Consider the following 17,190-nt stretch of genomic DNA (forward strand, 5'->3'; position numbering starts at 1 on the left):
TTTTTTTTTTAGGAAACTATATCTTTGCAAAAATTAAGAGAAAAATAACAAAGAAAGAAGGAAGAAGGGTGAGAGCGAGGGAGGAGGGGAGAGAGGGTAGGGTGGGAGACATCATTATGTTCTTAGCACTGAAATTCATGAAATCTGTTCACTTTTTATAAATAAAAAATTGGAAAAAATAGAATTAAGAAAGGTTTTCCTCAAATCCCACAGTCTTAGCATTTTTACTCATGTTCTTTTCTCCTTCTCCCTCTTGCCCTCTCCACCCCTCCAGTACATCACCATCTATCTGCTGAAAGTAATACTAACTTTCCAGCTCCTGTTCAAATCTTACTATTCTGAAAGTCCTTTGGGGTCACCTTGACTGGCACAACCTCTCTCCTACCCTTGAGTTTTGGCGTCTTGGTGTCGTCAGCACTTCTGTAAAGCCTACCCCTCCATGACTTTCTCTAGTTCATGTGTGTGCAGCTCCCGGCCGTATACCAGCCTCCGCTTGGTGAAGAAGCCGCATCTCGCTGGATCCACCACAGTGCCCGTGCAGTGCTGATAGTGCACTGATAGTGCACACGCTGCTCTATCGGATCTGGCTGCTGCAAAGGAGCACCACAGACCGGGGTGTTTCACCAGCACCCGTGCTTGTGGGAGGAGGAAGGTCCAGGATCGAGGAGCTGGAGGGCTTGGTTCTGGAGAGGGCTCTCTTCCCGGCTTGCAGTTGGCTGCCTCCTTCCTGTATCCTCACATAGAGCACAAAGAATACAAGCTCTGGTGTTGCTTCCTTTTTTAAGGACATGCTAAGTCCTACCCTCATGAGTTCATCTAAACCCAATTACTTCTCAAAACTCCCACCTCCCAATACATGGTAGTTAGGACTTCAATATGTAAACCTGAAGGAAGGGGTGCCACGAGCGTTCAGTCCATAACAGGTGTTTTTCAAATATTTACTGAATTAATGAAAAACTAGTCTGTATTTGATGTGGTAAGCAGGGGTGGAAGAGCACTTCACGGCAGATCACACATTCACAAAACTGCAGGATTTGGGAGACTTTGTGGAAGCTCAAACAACATTTCTCTCATAGCCCTGGTGGGAAGTTCAGGTTCTGCCCTCTACCTGCACAGGTGACGTGGCCACTCTCAGGTGGTGATTTGCTCACCACGGCACTGCTGAGTCCAGAAGTGGGACCTGCATCTCCTTTCTCTTTGGGGCCCAGTGCCCGCCCTCCTTCCTCCCACTTGGGGAAAACTCTTCATACTGCCCTTTAACCATGAAAGTTCCTCTAACAAGGACCAAAACCTGCACCACAATAAAAAAGCCCAGAATATTGAACTTGCTTGTTGGATTTGTTATGACTAGTTGAGTTAACCAGCTAGTAAGAGTCTTATTCTCTGCTTTTGACTTGCCAGATTACAAACACAAAGGAAGAACCACAATGATAGTTACTGTTTATTGTGAACCTACTGGGTCTTGGTTCATCTGGGTTGCTGCAACACAGTACCAGAGTCTGGTATTTACATCAGATCTGGAGGCTGCAAGTCTGGGATCAGGGTCGGATTGCAGGGAGTGCCTGGTTCTTGGCTTACAAACAACACCTTCTGGCTGTTTTCTCAGGCAGTGAATAGCAGAGAGCCCCAAGGTCTCACCTATACTTTGTAAGGGCACCAATCCCATCACGAGGGTTCCATGCCCATGCCCAGATCACCTCCCGCAGGCTGTGCCTCCTTGCCATTGCACTGGGAATTGTGGTTTCAACATACAGATTTTAAGATAATGCAGACATTAGGACCATAGTGTATTAAGTGCAGAATACCATCTAGAATCTCAAATTTAAGAATTCTTTCAAGGCTGGCGCCGCGGCTCACTAGGCTAATCCTCAGCCTTGCGGCGCCGGCACACTGGGTTCTAGTCCCAGTCGGGGCGCCGGATTCTGTCCCGGTTGCCCCTCTTCCAGGCCAGCTCTCTGCTGTGGCCCAGGAGTGCAGTGGAGGATGGCCCAAGTTCTTGGGTCCTGCACCCCATGGGAGACCAGGAGAAGCACCTGGCTCCTGGCTTCGGATCAGCGTGGTACACCAGCTGCAGTGTGCTGGCCTCAGTGGCCATTGGGGGGTCGGAAAAAGGAAGACCTTTTTCTCTGTCTCTCTCTCTCACTGTCCACTCTGCCTGTCAAAAATAAAAAAGAAAAATTAAAAAAAAAGAATTCTCTCAGTCACCACAAATATCTAGAACTCGTAGATATTCTCCCTTTACACAAAAAGGACTCAGAGAAATGATGTAACTTGGCTGAGACCACAGTGCTCATAAACAGCAGAGCTGGGTTTGAACTTGGGAGTTTCTGCTTTCAAAGTCATACTCCTTTGACAATACTAAACTGCCTGCCTAAAGTGTGTGTGAATAGTAGGTGTGGGATTACAGAGCACATCAGCATCCCTGATGCCTCACCTACTTGTGCAGACTTGGGCAGAAAAGCACTAAGCAGAGTTGATAGATTTCACTCTTTCTTTGGTTACCTTTCTTTTTTCTTCCCCGCCTTTCTACTCCATGCATTTTACAGCCTCTTTTTGCATAAGAGCCAAGATTTTTTCATTTGTTTTCGTGTTGGAGTCTTTTAAGTAAATAAGTAGAAAAATGCATATATACTAAAAGATAAGTATATATGACAAGGATGTAAGCAAATAGCTTCACTAAGTAGGTAGAAGAGAGATGTCATGAGCAGTCATTTCCCCCTCATCCCCTCCTAATTATTGTGAATAACAAACATGATCAATTGTTTGCCAGGTTCATGTTGTCAGACTCTTAGCTCAAAGATAAAGTTGCCGCTAAGCTTCAACTGTCCTTTGAAATCTTTGCAATATCTTCATTTACTCCATAACAGAATTTTCTGATGACCCTAGGCCAGGGTGGGAGAAACATTAAAATAATTGAGGCTGGGTTTTGTATGTGTCTGGTGTTTGGTTTTGTGCATCTGGTTTTTATTAGCTCGGCCTGTAGCCTGGAGTTCACTTTGCAACTCTCTGTTGAGTTGGCTGGCCTATTTATTGCCACGTGTACCCACAAGCTGTGCCAAATCCCCAAAAATGAAGCTATGGGCATACAAAATAAAGCATATGTCTGGGGGCACTACCCTGAAACACTGGTGACTGCCTTGGCTTTGCAGTCATTTTAGTTGACTGGATCACTTTCCAAGTGGGTATTTCTATTTCCCATTCTCTCTGTTTATTAGTGGTTACATTTCAAAGACTACATTTGTGTGTGAACCACTCTGAGCCTTTTATAAGAAGACAGATTACCACTTCCTTATTTTGTAGTAGATGCAAGCAAAATCAATTTTGCTTATTTAAAAATAATGGACACTACAATTGTTTATATTAATATATTATCCCCCCACATTCTCATGATAATCAATGTCTTGATCACAATAATAACGAAGAAGCGAAGTGAGGTTTAACTCTGTATATGTATGCTGCTTTTCTAAAAACAGAATACAGAACATGCAAAGGACCAAAAGAACAAATCTTTTCCACTGGATGGAGACGGGGATCCCAGATTCACACCAAAAGGAGAGAGATTCTGAACCTAGTCATTTCATAAGTGGCACCTTATGGCACACTGCAGCCTTCTCATTGGCAAAATGGCAACACTAAGAATTCTCACAGGTTGATTTTGAGGAGCAGATGAGAAAACCAGTGAAATGTTGAGCGGATGGTGAGCACTCAGTATCTGCTAGTAGCCTTCAATGATCCACGCAGAAGGGCAGGTTCACATGTCCGTCCTTTCCCCGTTGCTGTAGGTCTTGCTCCTCTGTTGAGTCAGGGATTTTTTTCCATAGGCCATTTGTGAATTTGTGAGCAGTGTTCTTGTTCTTCTGAGGGCACCTTTGAAAAGCAAACTGGACTAAGAAAAAACACCCCAGCGACCAGAGAGTGATGGTCCAATGCAGCAAGAGTCACTCCATCCCACTTAACACAGAAGCACAGGCAGAAGACGTCCCAGCTGTCGGGCTGATTAGACAAACACACACCCCTGCCCGCAGCCCTGCATCCCTCATTGCCTGGTCTTCCAGGACTCTTCCAGGTCCAGCAGTTCCCCTTCAGACCCAGGGCAGCCACTCTGCCAGTCCTGGCTGTGGGGGCTTTACATGTCTTTCCTGTCAGCTGCCCTGGAACCTCCTGGATGTGACAGTTAAAGGAGTCCCCCCTGGCAGAAGAGGCCAAGCCCACCCAGAGTCACATCCCGGGATGCCTGGACCTGCCTTGTGAAATTATCCAAAAGGCTTTGCAGAAATTAGTTTTATAAAATCCTTGACTGCAAAGCGTTGGCAGCTGTGCCCACCATGGACTGCTCATGGGGTTGGTTTTGCCCTGGGCCAGCCGTGGTTTTCACCCAGTCCCTCCTGTGGTCATTGACAGGTCAAGAGGTGTCACCGGTTTGGGAGTGGGTTTCCTCTGTTGTCAGTGAGCTGGCTCCCTGGGGATTGAACCCCCGACTTTGCGCCCATTAGCTCTGTGCTGGCACCAGATAATTAAGCACACGACCGGGTTCTGAAGGCTGCACTCCCGCCCCAGCTCTGCGGCTGAGATTCAGGTCATCTTGGCACTTTCCTTGAATTTTCATTGCCCAGTGGAGCCTGGAAAAGGAAATGTGCATCTGGCCATGTCCAGTAGTGGAAGAGAAAATGCACAAAGAGCAGGAAAACCCTCCCCCAGCAGAGCTCCAGGATAAAATGTAAGGGGGCAGGGGTGGGTGGAGGGGGCAGGGGTGGGTGGAGAGGGCAGGAGCTGCTTCATTGGAGTTTAGATCTACAGTGTGCCACGTAGCCCTGCAGAGCCACAGCATGCCTGCGGCACTCCACACCAGGTCTTCCCCATACTTGGGGGAAGGACTCCCTGTTGGACATGCAATGGCCTGTATTACACACAGCTTGTTAAATGTGTGACGGATCAGCGGTGCAGTGGCCCTCTCTTGGGCTCCAGGCCTGCACAGAGCTAATAAACCAGTGCCTACACACACAGCCTGCTCTGGGCTGGTTCTGGGTCCTCTAGCTCAGGTTTCAGCCTGCAGTCGCTAGGAAGGCGGCTTAGCTGACTGGGTGTGCATTACCATTCCAGACACCAGCCACGCCAGATGTGGGACCCTCCATCTCCCACCAGCGGAGGTGTCTGCTGACCTCTCTCCCCAGGTCCCGTGGAAGATGGACGGCTCTGCATTTTCTTACGGGCAAATTATATATCAGAAGACAGGGGAGTAAAAAATTAATTCAAGATTAATTTAGGGACAACTGCACGTGGAATTATTTGGGCAACTGATGAAAAATGAGATTTTCCCTACAAAGAGGGAAAATTGTAGAAGTGTCAAATTTTAATCCCATTTCCCATAAAGAATGATGATGCCCCAAGACCCTTCTTGGAACCCCAATTAATCACCCAAGCACCCGGCTTTCCCACTCTCTGCCAGCAAACAAGGCATAAAGCAAGGGGCTGCTGTGGGTGTGAGGGGGCACCAAGCATTAAGGAAAAACACCTCCTCCCCCAACAAGGAAACAACAGCCAGAGTGCTTTTTAAAGCTGCTTTTTTAAGCAGTGAGAAATAAATGAAAAACCTTCCCAGAAAAACTTTTAATGGATGTTCTGCTAAATGTTAATGTCTAGTAGAAACAACAATGCAGACCCCACACTCTCACTGAAAGGGAGGCAGCAGCTCTCCCAGGCTCCTTGTAAATGAAGGCTTCTTCAGGGTCGCAGGTTGTGGCTAACTGCGATTAAAACACGCACCAAGGGCATCCGCAACCGTGCTGCTTGTCATGGAGGAAAATGTACAATTCTGGGAGATGGTGGCATTAGCCACCTCCAAGCTCTGGGCTACACAAACGAGAAACCATGCAAGAAAATCAGCCTGGGGTGGTTGACCACTGCTTTGCATGATTGAAAGCTGTACTTTCTCGGCACCTCTCCCAGCTTTAAAAAGGAGGCATCTGCACAGCCTTCTGAGGAGTCTCCCCCCCAGTGGCTTTCTACGTGAATGCACATTTGAGGGAGGGTTTGTGTTGAGCTGGAGACCAGCCCTGTGTGGTACGATCATTTCCTGAAAACGAATCACGTGACGCCACATTTTCTAAGCACTGAAAAAAAATCTGGAGAATGATGGGGGACTCTGAAAGAAATGGAACGGAATGGAAGGGAATATGCCTTCTGTGCAGTGTATAGCACTTTATGGGGGGTCCAGTGATTACGACAGGTGCAGCCAGCAGATTAGCTGGCTCATCATCAGTGTGGGATGGAAATTCTGTGGGATCAGGTGTTTTCTTCCTGTGGGGACAGTGTCCTCATTTACATAGCTCCCCTCCTACTCCACCCGGTGCTTCTCTGTGGCTGCTGTGGTTGATGGCTTTTTTTTTTTTTTTTTTTGCTGAATCAGCAAACATGATGTGGAATCGATTTCCCTTGCTTCTACCTTTTGAAAGCAAGAAAATATGGCTAGCTGAGCATGCCCCTAATTTTCAGAATGTGTGAGAACAGAAGAGAGAGAAATGAGAGGAAGGGAGAGTGCTTTCATTCACAGCAGTGCTCAGTGTTTACCTTGTATTGCCTTCTTTTATTATTCCAATTTTTCCCCAACTTATATTTATAAAATGAAGAAGACTGAGGATCACATAGCCCAATGGTTTTTAATTTTTTGTGATCACTTTTTAAAAACACATCTTTTTTTGACAGGCATAGTGGACAGTGAGAGAGAGAGACAGAGAGAAAGGTCTTCCTTTTTCTGTTGGTTTACCCCCCAAGTGGCCGCTGCGGCTGCGCTGATCCAAAGCCAGGAGCCAGGTGCTTCTCCTGGTTTCCCATAAGGGTGCAGGGCCCAAGGACCTGGGCCAACCTCCACTGCACTCCCGGGCCACAGCAGAGAGCTGGACTGGAAGAGGAGCAGCCGGGACAGAATCTGGCGCCCCAACTGGGACTAGAACCAGTGTGCCGGCGCCACAGGCGGAGGATTAGCCTATTGAGCTGTGGCGCCTGCCTAAAACACATTTTTAATGATCAATAATTGTACACTTTTTAGATTTATTTGTTTATTCATTTATGTGAAAGGCAGAGTGACAGAGAGATGAAAGAATGAGGGAGAGAGAATGTTCCATGTGCTGGTTCACTGGTTCACTTCCCAAATGGTCTCAACAGGTGGGTATGGGGCAGGTCAAATCCAAGAGCCGGTAGCCCCATCTGGGTCTCCCATGTGGGTGGTTGGTCCCAGTACTTGGGTCATGTTCTGCTACCTTCCCCAGTGCATTAACAGGGATCAGAAGCCAGGACTTCAGCATTCTCATACAGGATGCTGACATCACAAGCAGCTGCTTAACCCCTAAGACATAGCATGGGCCTTGATACTTGTACACAATTGTGTGCTACCATGTAACACGCCAATATAAGGTATAAGTACATGAATTGCAATGTGTTTAATGATGTAGAAAAGATATAAATGAATGGAATCTTGGTTTGAGACTGCAGGAACATCTGGGGTTTATGCAGCAGAGACAGTCAAGTCCAAATTCCTTGTCCTACTGAGAGATAGATGCACCCTACTCACTGCACTGTCTGTCCAGTGTGGTGCACTGGTTGGCCCAAATCACTTCAACTGATGACCAAGAAAGACAGAGTTAGAAGGCTGTGTCCCTTCCCCAAGCTGGGGTCACAGGACGAAAAGCAAGCCCCTGCTGGGAACCTGTGGAATGTGAAGGGTCATAGAAGACTCTCACAAAACTGGGGGTGAGGCCAAGGCCAGGAAGAGCCTGGGTGGGTGGATGACAGCTGAAGCTGGAGTGGATGACAGCACCCTGAGAAATGTGTGACATGGAGGAAGAGGAGCAACGAAGGTAGAAGCCCAGAATAAGATGTTCTGGCAAGGGAAAAAAGGAAACCAAGAAGGAGCAGCCAAAAGGCTGCATTTAAACAGGAGTGTGTGGCATCAAAGAAACCACAGCAGCACATGTTCAACTGTGAGCCAGCGAGAGGGGAAAAGGCCACCAAGCAGGCAATGGGGAGGTCCCCGCAGGGGCAGCGTCCAGCTCCTCTGAGCACGGGAGGATGGCGCCCTGCCGCAGCCGTTCCCCGCACGGTGTGACCAGCAGTGGCATGCCCGGGTGGTGAGGGCGGTTTTTGGTGCTGAGAAATCTCATACTCTCAGATGCTAGCTTCTTCCAAATTTAAACAATCCGAGAATTTTTAGCACTTTTATAAGACACAGACAGGAGCACCCAGGAGAAGGATCCCATGGACGTTTTCAGTCTGTTTCCTGAGACTTTGCAGGGCTGGGGACACAGTAGGCAACCAGCTGATGTCTGTGTTCTCCTTCCTCTTTTCCCCTCCAGGGGAAGGCATTGCTCTGGGAGCCAGACAATCCGCCGGCCCTCTGAAGGCAGAGAGCAGCTGAGAAGCCGTCCCTGTGTCAGCCACAGAAGCTATCTCTGGGCACAGAGCGAGGACTCCTAAAATCTCCTTTGGACCTAGCGCATGGTTCACTTAGAACAACAGCCACAGTGCTCCCTCCAGGCAGAAGCCACAGAGTGATTCTTGCACATACGATCTACGGCACCAGGTGCTGCCTGCAAGGAACTTTACCCAGAGGTGCAGCTGCAGTCCCGGAGTGTCCCCACAGCCAAAGGACATGGACAAAAAGGCAGGTGGAAACCTGCTGCCTGGAAGCCCTCACGCCCAGGACACCTTCATGTGCAGAGCTTGAGAAAGTCTTTTGAGGTCCTGTCCCAAACAGGAATGGCCTATGTTTTAAGACAGGTGGCTCAAGCAAGAGGTCTGCTAGAATGTGGTCTTTCCCCTTTGCCAGCCTGAGGCAGGTCCCAGCAACATTGCTATGGAATGCTGGGGCCCTAAGTGCAAGGAGGCTTCTTCTTCTTCTTCTTCTTATTTTTTTTTTTTTTTTTTGACTGATAGAGTTAGTGAGAGAAAAAGACAGAGAGAAAGGTCTTCCTTCTATTGGTTCACCCCCAAAATGGCCGCTACGGCAGGCACTGCGCCACTCTGAAGCCAGGAGCCAGGTGCTTCCTCCTGGTCTCCCATGCAGGTGCAGGGCCCAAGCACTTGGGCCATCCTCCACTGCCCTCCTGGGCCACAGCAGAGAGCTGGACTGAAAAAGGAGCAACCGGCACTAGAATCCAGAGCCCATATGGGATGCCGGCACTGCAGGCGGAGGATTAACGAAGTGAGCTGCAGCACCGGCCGCAAAGAGGCTTCTTGAATCCCCTCATGGAAAAGATTCTTCCCTACCAGGTGCACCCACACTGGGCTGCCATGCAGGGCAGGGATAACACGTGTGTGTGTGTGTGTGTGTGTGTGTATTTCAGTCTAGTATTAATGCACCCTCGCAAATTTCATCTCTGTCTTACACTAGAGGGACACAAACCCTGGAGAACATACAGTCAGGAACACAGGGCTTCCTGCAGACTCAGGAGCAAGACTTGGCACATTACAGGGTGCCCTCCTGCTCAGTGCCTTTACATTTACCTTGCATGTTTTTAACTGAGACGGGCAGCCGACATCCTGTGCCTAGGATGTGTGCCTCCTGCTGCAGCCACAGCTGGTCTGATGACCCTTTGGCTCGAAGTTAAAAAGACTCCAGGAGCTCAAGGATATGTAAAAGAGATACAAGGTTGAAGAGAATTGTGGTAATATTTGGACCTCTTCTAGAATTGAACCCCAAATTCAGGGAGCGATGTGAAGTCTCTTTTAAGGCACTGGAACTTCTTCTAGCACATCTGCTCTGTTTTCATCTTTTTACCAAAGCTCTTCCCTATCGCACTTGCTTTCTTCTTCCTCATAATGTGGACTCGCATCTGGAAGCCATTTTTCTCCCCAGCCCTGTGACCTTCCAGCTGCAAAACCCAACCAGTAGCAGATAATCTTGTTCTCTTCTTTATGCCAAGGCTCCCAGACTCTTCGACCATTGTTTTTGCTTGTTTGTGTTTTTTTTTTTTCTTTTCTTTTTAGACTGGGAACATCATCAGGTCCCTGGTCCTGCTGGCCCTCTGCAGTCTGGTCCATTGTGATTGGGGTGGGATGCAGACATTTGGCATTTTAAAAAAAGACTTTGGGGTTTGAAGGGATTATGGGCAAAGCAAATATCATGCATGAGGGGTGTGGGGAGATAGATTTTGATTGGTAGGTTTGGAATAACCACAAGCAAATAAAAATAATAGCTAAATGTCTGCTATTATATTATGTATTTACATACATATGTATTATATATATATTACATATACATGTATATAATTACACACATCTATATTTCATACACTCTGATATAGGCACTGTGTGAAGGTGTTGGGAGGACATATTATAAAACAGCTCTGCTTCTTTAGCAGTTTCTAGTTTATTTGGGGAGCAATAAAAGTATCAATGTAGGTAACAAAAAATAACAGTAAGTCAATCAATAGACCTAAATCCTTAAGGTCTGCCTGATTTCCAGGGTCTCAAAGATCACATCTAATGTGTGTTTTGGGCACTCGCTTGGTTTATCCCATTAACTCGTCACAGCAGCACTGTGAATAATCACACTGCCCTTGTACGGAGGCAGGCACAAAGGTGTTCCAGTGACTGCCCTGTGGTCCCAGGGCCATCGGCTCATCCGGCTGTCACCCAGGTCCTGCAGCTATACTTCAGGGATCTTTTCAGGGAATCCCACAGCAGGGCAATGGAGCCATCATGGTATCTCAGTCCCTCCTCAGCAAGCGCCATGGCATATCCTCTGTCATAGGAGAGTCTGAATGAGGATGTTTGTCAGGATTTGAGATCCCACTGTCTTCAAGGGCAGAATACAGTTGTGGGGTGGAGAGATGCATGGTAATGGGTTTGCTGTAATCCCACAAAGCATGGGAAGTGGTTTGGGCTGGGTAACGGCATTGAACAAGCACGGGCCTCATGCCAACAGCAGCCTCATCTTCTGAGACCCTCCCCTTCTCCCCCCACCAGAAGACATTAGACAGAGCTGGTTCAGAACGACTAACGTTTATCAGGCTATGATTGGGATGGGGGAGATGAGAACAGTAAGGCTTTATTACTCTGGATTTTCTGACTCTTGTAGGACATAATAGAATCTCAATTATTGGTGGCTATGGCATTCACAGTGCATGCCAGTCATGTGGAAATTTGTTTCTGGCTTTGCTTGGTGGGTTAAACATATTATGATTCTATTTCATTCGTGCACTCAATGAGTGATAGCACTGGACAGTAACTACAACCTGGGTGCTGGGAACTCAAACTTAAAGATAGCACTTCTGTACCTGATGGAGCTTCAGAGATGCTGTGTTGGGACAGGAAGAGTATCACCCTTAACATTCTGCCTCCTGTTTCCTTTTGAGGGCATTGAGGGCCTTAGTACCTATCTTATTTACAGTGTTCTGAGAATGGGCTGAGATGACACTTGGAAAGCTAAAGCAGTTATCCCAGTGCTTGGTTTGTGATCGGAGACCATATTTTAACTCACTATGCCACACTACTGGGCTGGTGTCTGACACACAGCAGGCATGCAATAAATATTAGGTGCTTTGTTTTAGCCCTCACTTTATGTCTATTCTTTGAATTCCTCCCAAAAGTTCATCAGATTCTACTGAATCATTGCCACATACACACCTCACAGTAAATTAGATTCTTCTTTATTCTAACTGCAACTTTTTAAAATTTAGGTTGAGACAAAAGAACCTCGTCTTTCGCAAATTCTATTATGTTGCAAATGTGCTTGCTGAAATCCATACTGCATATTTATGTGACATCTTTTGTTCTAGTTAGTCACATTGGACAGCTTGAAATATTGCTGTTCTCTAGGTGGCCACTGCCTGGTAGAACTTCCTGGGTGACAGAAATCATCTGGACCACAGAGTCCAGTGCAGCTGTCGGACATGTGGCTGTTGACCACTTGGAATGCAGCTGTTAATACTGAGCATCTGAATTTTTTGTTTGATTTTATTTTAAGTTTAAATTTAAATAGTCACATGTGGCTAGTGGCTGCTATATTAGAAAATCAAGTTTGAAATGGCTATGAACCCCACTTAGTCAAACATCATCTATTCTGGTCTTTTCTGCTCAAAACATTTCAAAAACATATTTAATGAATAGCTATCAGGACTAGCTCCAGAAAAAAACAACCAATGATCCTACAGGCTATTATCTCCTCCCAAATTCTCAGTTAGCTGACACCTCAACTGCTGGCTGAGAATCCACCACCTACTCAGTGGCAAGAGCCCAATGTTGCTTTCCAGCTTCAAGGCACCGCACTGCATTGGGTAATCCAGACTCAGACAGAATCAGTTTTTCATGAACTTGAGTCTAAAAATGGGTTTCTATAAGAGGGCAACCTTTATGTCCACGTCTCGGTTTTAAGTAAAGGGAGTGAAAAATGAAATATAATCCATGCGAGACTGAGCAAAGTTCAATGGGCACAGTGGGGGCAGGAGGGCCGGGGCAGCTGTTGGGAAGCCGCAGCGTCATTTGGTGTCTCAGATCCAATGGGCAATGCTGTGCACCCAGACGGTCCTGGCACTGCCTGCCATCTGCCAGCAGTTGGACAGAGTGCAATGTGATGAAACGGAGCCAGACAGCTGGGATCAGATATTAGCAAACTGTAAGTCCCAACTCTGGAGCAGCTTTTGATAAAGCTGCTCCTGAGTCTAGGAGTCTAGGGAAGGAGGCTAAGCTCTCCTTTACAGAGCTGGTGAATAGATGAGGGTTTCCTTAACCCTCAGGCGCCTGCAAATTGGAAGTGTCTGTTGGTGCATGAACATTGTGAGATCTGTGCATGCGAGGGTTATTCAAAAAATTCATGGAAAATGCATGTTATGAAAAAAATACTATGCATGAATTTTACATTTTTCCCCTAAAATAAACATACATTTTAATTACCTTTCATCATGGCCTTCTGGATGTAGCTTCCATACTATACTTTAAAGAGGACTTTATGTTCTCATGAGGCATCACATGGCACTTTAATTCTCACACAGCATGAACAATGTTGCGAGATGGGAGCAGGACACTAACCTGCACACAAGTCTTCCTACTAAAAATTATACTTTCTGGGGCCACTGCTGTGGTGTAAAAGGTTAAGTCTCCACCTGGGGTGCTATCATCCCATATGAGAGCTAATTCAAGTCCCAGTTGTTTCATTTCCAATCCATCTCCCTGCTAATGTACCTGGGAAAGCAGTGGAAGATGCCCCAAGTACTTGGGCCCCTGCACTCACATGGGAAACCCAGAAGAAACTCCTGGCTCCTGGTTTTGCCTGGCTCAGTCTTGGCCTTTGAAACCATTTGAGAAGTGAACCAGTAGATGGAAGACCTCTCTTACTTCTCCCTCCATCTCTCTCTGTATTGCTGCTTTTCAGATAAACAAATCTTTAAAAATAGTGAAAAATTATACTTCCCATGTTCAGATATCAAGGAAAAGGCTGCCATTTCTCCTTCTCTGTCTTCTCCGCCTCATCCTTCTTCTACCCCCATACCCTCAGCTTCCTCATCCTCTTCCTCTGCACTGCTTTCTCCTTCTTCCTACCACCCTTCTCAATACGTTTTTTCACGTGACATCACAGATGTGGAAATGCAAGTGTGTCTGCCAGGCTCCTGCATTCCAAGAGCATTCCTAGGAAGGTAGATGTGTGTGAGAGACACTTCTGGTTGACCAGATGGCCAGCTGATAAGGAGCTGAGAAGATGTGCTTCCTCCCAGAAGGTGGATTCCGTCTGACCCATGTTGAAAAGACGTCAGCCTGAAGATCAACTGCCACACAGGGTCTCGGCAGGAAGTGTGGCCCAGCTAGTTGATGAAGCATGGGTCAGATCTCTTAGAACTGTAGGCCTGGCTGCACTGGGCTCTCACACACAACAGGGATTCTCAGGTCAGGGGCTGGACATCTCCAGACCTTGTAATTGATTGGCGTCTTGGATCAAAAGCCTCAAAGCACTGGCATCTCCAGGACCTTTTGGGATTCTGTTCTGATTCCAAATTGGCTCTTGAGTTACATAAATGATGATTTTGTTCCAAGCTCAGATCCATAAGGGATTCTAATCCTGGGACTTTGGAACAGATAGCGGGTTTTACTAGGTAGTTTTATTTCAGAAGCACCCGAGTAAAGTGTATAATGAGCTTAATAACACTGGGGTGTTGCTAGTTTTGGAAAGAGTTTCCATGTAGATGGAATAGAGAGCTCTCTGGTTCTTCAAGCATGAGGGGAAAGACACTTTCTAGAAATAGGAGAAAATAAATTTGAAGTGCAGAAAAAATATTCAAATGGAAATTAAAATACTGAGGAGTGACTGCATGCAAGATGGTACCCTGTAGGCAACATGCTATGTCATTAAGATGAGCAGGCAGGCTTCCCCTTCAGTGCAGTAAGGGCCTTCTCTCCTAGACCCTGTGCCCTCCTACTAGAGAAGAGGACCTGAAGTCTCCTCATGTATCCCTGGCTCGTGCACACACCCTTCAGCCCACCAAAGGTGGAAGATGGGAGCATGGTTGACTGCTCCTCTTTCCTTCAGTGGGAGAAAATGCAGACTGACACTAGGGATCAGGGGAATGTGGCTCAGGTGAGTAACACTGACAATACTAACCCTGCTGGGCAATGCAAGCCCTCCTGTAAACCCCACACTCTCTTAGACTCAAAGTCTGTGCCATGACAGGATGACAAGTGCCTCCAGGGACGATGCTCCAGCTGTAAGGGTATCCTTTCGAGCAGGAAGAATCTGGCATCTGGAGAAAGTAAGACTCAATCTCTGGCAGCACAGGGCCCCCGGCATCAGGGAGAGCCGAGTGGCAAGAGTGCCAGGATATCAGACAGGGCTTCTCCTGCTGTCCTGGGATTCCCACTGAGCCTTATGGTGGGGAGGACAGAAAATAGCACTCATGCAAGAAGACTCAGACATCCCTACAGAGCTGTCTGACAGCAGTTTAAAGCAGTCAGCCCCAATAACCCCACTGCTGGCCTACTTAAGAGAATTTACATGCAAAATAATGGCTGTGATCAAAAAGACAACAGAACAGATGTTAGTGAGAGTGTGGAGAAAGGGCATCTTGTTGTTAGGAATGTAAACTGGCGTGGCCATTATAGAAAAGAAGCGCTAAGTTCCTGAAGAAATTAAAAATGGAGCTAGGCTAGGACCCATCAATCCCGCTCCTGGGTATGCATCCAGAGGAAATGAAACCGCTGCCTGGTAAAAGCGTCTGCGCTTCCATGTGCATGGCAGCATTAACACAACAGCTGAGATGTGGGAGCAGCTGAAATGCTCATTAATGGATAAATACAAAAAGATGTGTAGACCAATGGAACAGAACACAAACTTCAGAAATCAATCCACACATCTACAACCAACTTAACTTTGATAAAGGAGCTAAAACCAATCCCTAGAGAAAGGACGGTCTCTTCAACAACTGGTGTTGGGAAAACTGGATCTCCGCATGCAGAAGTATGAAACATGACCCTTACCTTACACAAAAGTCCACTCAAAGTGGATCAAGAACCCAAATCTATGACTCAATACCATCAAATTACCAAAGAACTCTGAAAGACATTGACATAGGCAAGACTTCTTGGAAAAGACCCCAGAAGCACATGCAACCAAAACCAAAATATACAAGTGGAGTTACATCAAGCTGAGAAGCCTCTGCACTGCCAAAGACGCACTCAGCAAAGTGAAGAGTCAACCAACAGAATGGGAGAAAATATTTGTAAAGTATCCAGCTGACAATGGATTAATATCCAGAATCTATAAAGAGCTCAAGAAATTCAACCACAACAAAACAGACAATCCAGTTAAGAAGTGGGCAAAGGACTTGAACAGGCATTTTTCAAAAGAGGAAATTCAATGGTCAACAGATACATGAAAAACTGCTTAAAATCATTAGCCATCAGGGAAACGCAAATCAAAACCACAATTAGGTTCTGCCTCACCCGCCTCAGAATGGCTTTCATACAGAAATCAATGAGCAGTAAATGCTGATGAGGATGTGGGGGAAAGATACTCAATCCACTGTTGGTGGGACTCTAAACTGGTCCAGCCACTGTGGAAGACAATATGGAGATACTTCAGAAATCTGAATATAGCCAACATCTCACTCCTGGGAATTTACCCAAACCAAAAGAAATCAGCATAGGTAAGAGTTATCTGTACCCCCATGTTCATTCCAGCTCAATTCACAATATCTAAGATATGGAATCAACTCAGATGTCCATCAACTGATTACTGGATAAAGAAATTATGGTATTCATACACTATGGAGTACTACTCATTTGTAAAACAAGATGAAATCCTATCTCATGCAACAAAATGGATGCAACCAGAACCCTGAAATAAGCCAGTCCCCAAAAGACAGATATCACATGTTTTCCTTGATCTGGGGTAACCAGTAGAGTACCTAAAATGTAATGTATTGGTGTGAAATGGACATTTTGAGATTCAATGATTGCTTACCACTCTCGGCTCTTCTGTTGAGGAACAGTGTTTTTTTCTTCACAGTATTTATTGAACTGTTTACTTACTATAGGGTCAACTTTACAAATATTAGGTAAACTAAAACTAGATCTTTATAAAAATTAAGAGTGGGAATAGAAGAGGGAGGAAGAAGAAGGGTTAGAGCATGGGTGACAGGGAGGGTAGGATGTGACGTTTCACAATGTTCTTAAATCTGTATATATGAAACACACAGACCTTGTATAATTTAAATAAAATATAAAAAAGGAAATGTGCTATACACACACACAATGGAATATTACTCAGCCTTGAAAAAGGAGAAGATCCCACCATTTGCCACAATATGGACAGAGTTGGAGGGCAGCATGCTAAGTGAAATAAGCCAGACATGGAAAGAAAAATACTGCCTGATCTCACTTCCATGTGAAATATATTACAAAAGAACTCAAATACACAGATATGTAGAAGGAGCCTGTTTACCATGGACAGGGGATAGGAAACATGAGGTGATATAAGTTACAGGATACAAAATCACATGTATAACACAAGAACTAGTTTTAAATTGCACTGTGTTAGGGATTTTTGTTAGATAAGTGATTTGAACTACCCTTGTCACAGAAAAAGTAACCATGAAGTGGTTACTTCTACTTCACTCTATTACCCATCTTACTAACTGTATGTCCTCAATGCCATGTTGTAAACCCCAAAGACACACAATGAAATTCATTCAAGAAAATGCACCAGGG

The sequence above is a fragment of the Oryctolagus cuniculus genome, chromosome 2 (assembly GCF_051225735.1).
Source record: "Oryctolagus cuniculus isolate XC-2025 breed Fujian yellow rabbit chromosome 2, ASM5122573v1, whole genome shotgun sequence".
Lineage (NCBI taxonomy): Eukaryota > Metazoa > Chordata > Mammalia > Lagomorpha > Leporidae > Oryctolagus > Oryctolagus cuniculus.